General features: G+C 37.6%; 1 protein-coding gene across 1 annotated transcript in view; it reads left to right on the top strand.

Annotated features, from left to right (window-relative positions):
* Positions 1-7716, top strand: part of LOC105474197 (olfactory receptor 6C1) — a 55276-nt gene that overhangs the window by 24769 nt on the left and 22791 nt on the right. The window lies entirely within an intron of this gene.

Raw genomic sequence — 7716 nt, 5'->3', positions numbered from 1 at the left:
CGGTGGCTGAGGCATGAAAATCACTTGAACTAGTCATTCTCCATCTCCCACCTCTAATCCCATCTGTCACCGGATTGAGGTATTCGCTGGTGTTCTTTCAGTCACTATAGACTTGTTTTGTCTTTTCTGGAATTTCTTAATATATTTTATATAATATATATATGTATATTTAAGACAATGTCTCAGAGGCTGGAGTGGAGTGGCATAATCATGGGTCACTACAGCCTCAAACTCTTGAGCTCAAGCAATCCGCCCACCTCAACGTCCCAAGTAGCTGGGACTACAGGTGCACACCACCACACACAGCTAATTTTTAAATTTTTGTAGAGATGAGGTCTTGCTGTTTCCCAGGTTGGTCTTAAATTCCTGAGCTCAAGCAATCCTCCTGCCTCTGCCTCTCAAAGTGTTGGCATTATAAGCATGAACCATGGTACCCAGCCTGGAATTTCTTATTAAAGAGGGCATACTGTGTGAACTTTATGTATGGCTGCTTTTGCTCAGCATAATATTTTTTGAGTTTCATTCATGCTATTGCATGCATTCATAGTTCATTCCTTTTTGTTGATAGAATTTCACAGAATATCTAGTGTCCTTTTGTGACAGCCAGCATTTTCTCCTTTATCCCATACTTTGGTATTTTTATTCTCTGAGGAATATCTTCACATAACTGAACCATTTAGTTTGATCAGTGTGAAAACTGATTATATTCCATACTCTGAATTGCCAATCCCTGAAGCCTCTATCCTCCTATAATGTCTTTTAGAAATAAGCTGATCCAACAAATGAGAGTTAGTTGGAAGGAATTTTTGCCCTATATCTTGGTGACTCTACTTCTCAATCCTATCCTCTGAGGCAGTGGAGCTTCAAAAATTGTCTCTAAAGGGACAAAAAAAAGAAAACGGATACACATGGAGGATCTCAGTTCCTCATTTTGTTGCTCATTTTAGTGGCCCATTTCTACCTAAATTAACTTACACTCTTTTTTATGCAGCAGGCTCCAAGACTCAACCTTCTTTTGAAGAGTGGAAGGGAAGCAAAAGTCTGAGAACCAGAGATGAAGGTTGAGGAAACTAGAACTAGAGATTTCAGCTCAAAGCCCTACAGAGAATGATTCAGGAAAGCTCAGTGGGAAATGGCAGTGACTTTCAGTAATTTCTGGGAAAGTTCTAACCAATAGCCTTAGCAGTAAAGCATGTAGTTCTCAAACACTCAATAAGAAGTTGCTATGGATCTCACCTTGCTCTGCAGTTTGACTATAAATACCTCTGGAAAATAATGGCCTCTGCTTCTCTTACAACTTCCAAATTTTGAGCAAAATACTCTCACTGAAAAACTTTAAGATAGAACTATACTGATAAGGGGATTCTGGAAAATGGCCTCCCAGTGTCTTCTCTGCATTTATAGAACAATTAAAAACGTCAAATACGAGAAAACTGCAGAATCATAAAAAAATAAATAAATCATGTCTCTTGCAGCCATGTGGATGCAGTTGCAGGCCATTATCCTAAATAAATTAATGCAGAAACAGAAAACCGAATACTGCATATTCTCACTTACAAGTGGGAAGTAAACACTGGCTACACGTGGACATAAAGATGGGAACAATAGCCACTGGGGACTACTAGAGAGGGAAAGGGGAGTGATGGTTTAAAAATGACCTATCAAATACTATGCTCACTACCTAGGTGATGGGATCATTTGTAGCCCAAACTTCAGCAACGTGCAATTTACTCACGTAACAGACCTGCACATATACCCCTTAAACCTAAAATAAAAGTCGAAAAAAAAGTCGTATGTGGTATTGAGTTGGCAACATACAATTCAAAGTAGCTTCTTTGAAAAAAACCAAAGCCATGGTTTCAGAAATTCCAAATCATCGCTTCTATCACTGGCTCTACCCAAAGAGTGATACCAGTGTTGGAGACATGTTAGGAGAAATTGAAACTATCTAGGGTCAATGGTCTCGTTGTCTAAAGTGTTATCTGAGCTCATTGTCTCACAATCAAGAAAATTAGTAAGTGTGGACACAAGGGTGAGGTTTGAGCGAAAGTAATAAGCAAAAGAAAGCTCTCCACAGTAAAAATGAGGCCAAAATGGATTGCCGTTTCTACAGTTGAATCCAAAAGCTTTTATGAGAAACTCCCCTCGTCTCTGTAGTTGTTTGTGTAACTTCCCATATCTGTGAAGCTGTCTGTGCAACTTTCCTTATCTGCAAATCTGTGGTTATGTCTCGGGTAGCACAAAGTACAACTTCTGTTGTTTGTGTAACGGTAGTTCTGTTTCAGGTAACTCCCCACCACCCCTGTGCGAGTTCCTAGGAAACCCACTATGTATTGCCTGAAAGCATGAGGAAACTTTTTCCTGGGAGCTTACTAATCCACAAAGAACAAAAGGCTTCTACGCTGGGCCTTGCTTTCTCATCAGTGCAGCCGCAGTTTGGTTTTTCTTCAGGCTACTCTATTCGTCCCTGAAACTGTGATTTTTCAGGCTGTTTCACCGAGGACTAGCTTTAGCCGTCTGCCTGATTTTTCCTTTTCTTCTCCCTCGAGATGAGACTCATTTTGCACCTTCTTGTTCAATTTATCCCCATTATACAGGACTGTTTGAAGTTCCTGGACATTATGGACACTTAAATCCATGAGATCCATTCATGTTGGTTCAGACTCCTTTGGTGCCCTGGTTAGAAAGCGCGGTTCTACAGGGCGCTGTAATTTCGTTTCTGAAGGAGTAAAGAATTAAGAAAGAGCAATAAACATAAGAAGATATGTTCTATTACTATTAAAGTAATTTAATTTTCCTACGAGGTGAAAAGTAGATCTATATGTTAAGATGTAGGTTTATGTCCCAGGGTGAATAAGATCTGTACTACATGGTTCTTTAGGATAAATTCTTTTTTACTTACCAAATCCCAGAGCCTGGAAAGAGAAGTATATTCATTCATTCATTCATTCATTCATTCATTTATTACCTCAACAAACAGAGCTCTAAGAACTTGCAATACTTAATAGAAGTGGATGTAACTGGCATGCTCCTGGAAATTAAGTGTTTGTAGTTTCATTGATTACAGAGAATGAGATCTATACATTGGAAGTTTCAGTGAGGAAGTACATTTGGATCTTAAAACATATAATAGGGGATTCTAAGGGTTCAGCGGGTAAAGGATGCTTTTCTTTATAAACTTTCCTCTACTTATTTCTCACTGACAGCATTAAAACTCCCAAAATCAGTCAACCACAAAGAATTTAAGTTTCAACAACCAAAAAATTAAAGATCTTTTCCAGTCTAGGAGGGTATTTTTAGGACAAGCGGGCTTGACCCTCTAGGTAAATGTTTTATCTTTGGCCTGTGGCTTCATAAATTATGGGCAGACTTCTTTTTTTCTTTTTTCTTTTTTTTTTTCAAAGATAGAGTCTTGCTCTGTCGCCCAGGCTGGAGTGTAGTGGTGAGATCTCGGCTCACTGCAACCTCTACCTCCCTGGTTCAAGCAAGTCCCCTGCATCAGCCTCTTGAGTAGCTGGGATTACAGGCATGTGCCACCATGCCTGGCTAATTTTTTATTTTTGTATTAGTAGAGACAGAGTTTCACCATGTTGGCCAGACTGGTCTCAAACTCCTGACCTCAGGCAATCCGTCTGCCCTGGCCTCCCAAAGTGCTGGGATTACAGGCATAAGTCACGGCGCCAGGCTTGTTTAACATTCTCGTAGTTATACTTTAACTAATTTTAATAGTGTAACTCTTATAAATGAATACAGTGGTTCAATGCAGGATTACTCTTTTAATTATCAAAACAATAATGTTGTTTTTGGGGGTAGTGGGGTGTGAAATACGAAAAGATTAAGCTTTCAGAACAAATGGAAATTAAGATTCTAGGAGCAGAACATGGAAAACGATTTTTTTAATAATTTAAGAGTCTCAGAATCATTCAGTGATAATACTAGTATCACATTTTTGGTAATAAATAAAAGTAGCTTGCAAATTTGGATATTAAATGAGAATTTCATATTGCCCATGAATTGCCATAAAGGTTCAAAATATAAGGCATTGTATGTCAGTCTAAGCATTGTCACCAACAACTGGAAGTAGATGCATTTATATCATGCTTACAAAGAGCTGGAAGTATTGATTTTAAAACCAGAAACAAGAGGAGTGGGATAGAGAAAAGAAAAACTGTGGTTTGATTACCTTCCTGAAGCCAAGTTGAAATCCCTACACAAAGAATTTGTTCTTTTCCTGGCTTGGAAGCTTGCTGAATGACTGAATGTACTGACCCACACTAGTGCTGCTCAAGGAGAAGACTGTGCCTTATTTCCCATGATCAGAATTACTTAACATAAATTTGCTATGTAGAAAAGGAACTAGAATTGAGAAAAATACTTTGAGATAAACCTTATATTAACCAACCTATATTAACCAATGGTTTTAATGACATTATGTTGATAAGGAACAACTCTAGATTTGTTTTCATAACAATTTTAGAAAACCACTGGGTCTTATACACAAAAAGCACATGTTTATTATATGCAGTATTTATTCAGCATAATGATTCATTTTGAGTCAATACACATTTTAAAAGCTTTATTGAGGTGGTATGCAAGAAACTGCATAGATTTAAAGAATGTAATATCAGCTTTGACACGTACAAAATATTTTATATTTTCTTTTTCTTTCTTTCTTTTTTGAGTCAGAATCTCTCTGTGTTGCCCAGGCTAGAGTGCAGTGACATGATCTCAACGTGCGTGAACTGCAACCTCCGCCTCCCAGGTTCAAGCGATTCTTGTGCCCCCGCCTCTGAAGTAGCTGGGATTACAGGCATGCACTACCACACCTGGCTATTTTTTCTATTTTTAGTAGAGTCAGAGTTCGCCATGTTGTCCAGGCTGGTCTCAAACCCCTGGGCTCAAATGACCCACCCACCTCGGCCTCCCCAAATGCTGGGATTACAGGTGTGAACCACAGTGCCCAGCCTTATTTTATATTTTCTAAGAATTATATAAAGCTGAATTCATCACTGCAAATACAATATTGAACATATCCAACACTACCAAAAGTTTCCTGGTGCAACATTGTATCCCTGCTTACTATACCTCTGTCACTATCCTTCAGGAATCACTTGCCCGCTTTATGTCACTGTAGATTACATTTCTATTTACTATCATATTTTCTAGAATGTTATAGGAATGGAATAATGCAGTATTCTTTTTGACTAGGTTTCTTTCACCCAGTCTAATTATTTTGAGATTCGTCCATACTATTGCCTATATTAACAGTTTCTTTCTTTCTTTCTCTCTCTTCCTTTCTTTCTCTCTCTCTTTCTTTCTTTCTCTCTCTCTCTCTTTCTTTCTTTCTTTTCTTTTCTTTTCTTTTCTTTTCTTTTCTTTTCTTTTCTTTTCTTTTTTGAGACAGGGTCTTGCTCTGTCACCCAGGCTGGAGTGCAGTGGTGCAATCTTGGCTTACTGCAGCCTCCACCTCCCAAATTCAAGTGATTCTCATGACTCAGCCTCACAAGTAGCTGGTTGTCTTTCAACTAGTAAATTCTATCTGAGCATTTGCAAGATTTAATCTAAATCAAAACTACCTCATGCATCATCAAGGATGGAGAGAAAAATTACAGATCTGCTATTAATGCTTTCATTCTCAGCAATTTTGATTTTGTACAATGATCATTCCCTTTCAAAACCGATAATGTGTTATATGAAAAAAGTTATATATGGAATCATTAGAAACATTACAACTGAATATTTAATTTTTTCTTAATTTTCAAGGTGCCTATTTGATTCTGTAATTGAAACAGAACCATAAAAATACTTCATTAAATGTCTTCTACATGCTTAAGATGTTATCATAGCTATCACTTCATAATTTTCTAGCAATGTATTATTAAAACTGAGTGGTAGAATAAAGGAATTGAACATAAATTAAGATTCGATACAGTACTGTGGTAAACAAGAATAGCTTTTGCCTGCTTTTGTCTATATACAGGAAACCAGAGAATGAATAAAGATGATAATAACATTCCTATGTCAATAAGAAATATAAATCAGTTCTGTTCATACATTTGAATGTCTTAGATATGTGATCATGACAATGATGACAATGACAAAAAAAGATGAAGATGGTGATAAAAATGAAGATACAATGATGGTCCTGGGGATGAAAGTCTTATACCATTAACCAATTACATCACCTGAAGAAAGTTATCTGAGATCATGGGGCCTGAGTTTTCTCAGAGATAAATGAATACATGAAAGGATATTTTCATATTTCATACTGAAAATCAAGTGATACTATAATTTTGTATTATGAAGATATAGTCTAGATTTTCAGAAAGTGGAGATGAGATTTGTATACAGAATAAGAATTAACGCCTAAGCATTAGGCTGTTTCAGAACTTCTGAAGAAAAGTAAATCTCATTTACTTGGGATCAAATCTCTCTCCCTTTCCCTCTGTGTCTCTCTCACACTGTCTTCCTCTTTCTCTCTCTCCTTATCTCTCCCCATACTGTTTTTATCCAGATGCATGAATATAATAAGATTAAAACTAGTGGGCAAATTGTTTCTCTGGAGGACATCAAACGATTATCTTAATTCAAAAGCACAATGCAAGAGTCCGAATTGATGTATACTGTGGAGTAAAATGACCTTCCTTAAAATCATTTACTGTATATGTGGTTGGGAGTGAAAATGGAGAATTAAGCCCAATCCCTCCCATTCAATTATTCTCACAATCCAAAAGTTTATTAAAATCTCTAATTTCTTTCTTGCAAATATCTTTGACTCTTTACCTGTATTCTAGTCCCAATGTCACATTTATACACTAAGATTTAAAATTTATAAATAGTTTAAAGTAAAGGCCTCCTCACCTACTCCCTGTTAATAAGACAGCCCATATTCCATATCATTTCCAGGAGTAATCTCCCTAAAAACAAGAGGTTAATGTTAAAATTTTCATCTTAAATACACTTTCAATGACTTCTCTCTAGTTGGAAATGTCAATGAGATTGTAGTCTTTACTTGACATTTAACATGCACGTTATCTACAGTAACCTGGGGTGCTTTTTTTTTTTTTTTAGACGGAGTCTTGCTTTGTCACCCAGGCTGGAGTGCAGTGGTGTGATCTTGGCTCACTGCAACCTCCACCTCCCGGGTTCAAGCAGTTCTCCACCTCAGCCTCCTGAGTAGCTGGGATTACAGGTGCCCACCACCACACCCAGCCAATTTTTTTGTATTTTTAGTAAAGACGGGGTTTCACCATCTTGGCCATGCTGGTCTTGAACTCCTGACCTCATGATCCACCCACCTCAGTCTCCCAAAGTACTAGGATTACAGGTGTGAGCCACCGCACCCGGCCTCCTGGGCTGCATATTAAACATAGACCACATTAACTCTATCCCAGAAATATTGACTTCAGAAGCAGTAAAAATGATAACTCAAAATTACATTTACAAAACTCTCTAGGTCAAGCTTGTCCAACTCACCGCCCATGGGCCATATGAGGCACAGGACAGCTTTGAATGTGGCCCAACATCAATTTGTAAACTTTCTTAGAACACTGTGAGATGTTTTTGCAATTACTTTAAACTTCATCAGCTATCATGAGTGTTAGTGTGTTTTATGTGTGGCCCAAGACAATTCTTCTTCCACTGTGGCCCAGGAAAGCCAAAACATTGGACACCCTGATCTGGGTGATTCTTGAAAATCAAACCTTTGAAAATTTC

Source organism: Macaca nemestrina, chromosome 10 (assembly GCF_043159975.1).
Source record: "Macaca nemestrina isolate mMacNem1 chromosome 10, mMacNem.hap1, whole genome shotgun sequence".
NCBI classification, from domain to species: Eukaryota; Metazoa; Chordata; class Mammalia; order Primates; family Cercopithecidae; genus Macaca; species Macaca nemestrina.
Note: the sequence above shows the minus strand (reverse complement) of the source record. Positions and strands in the feature narration are given on the sequence as shown.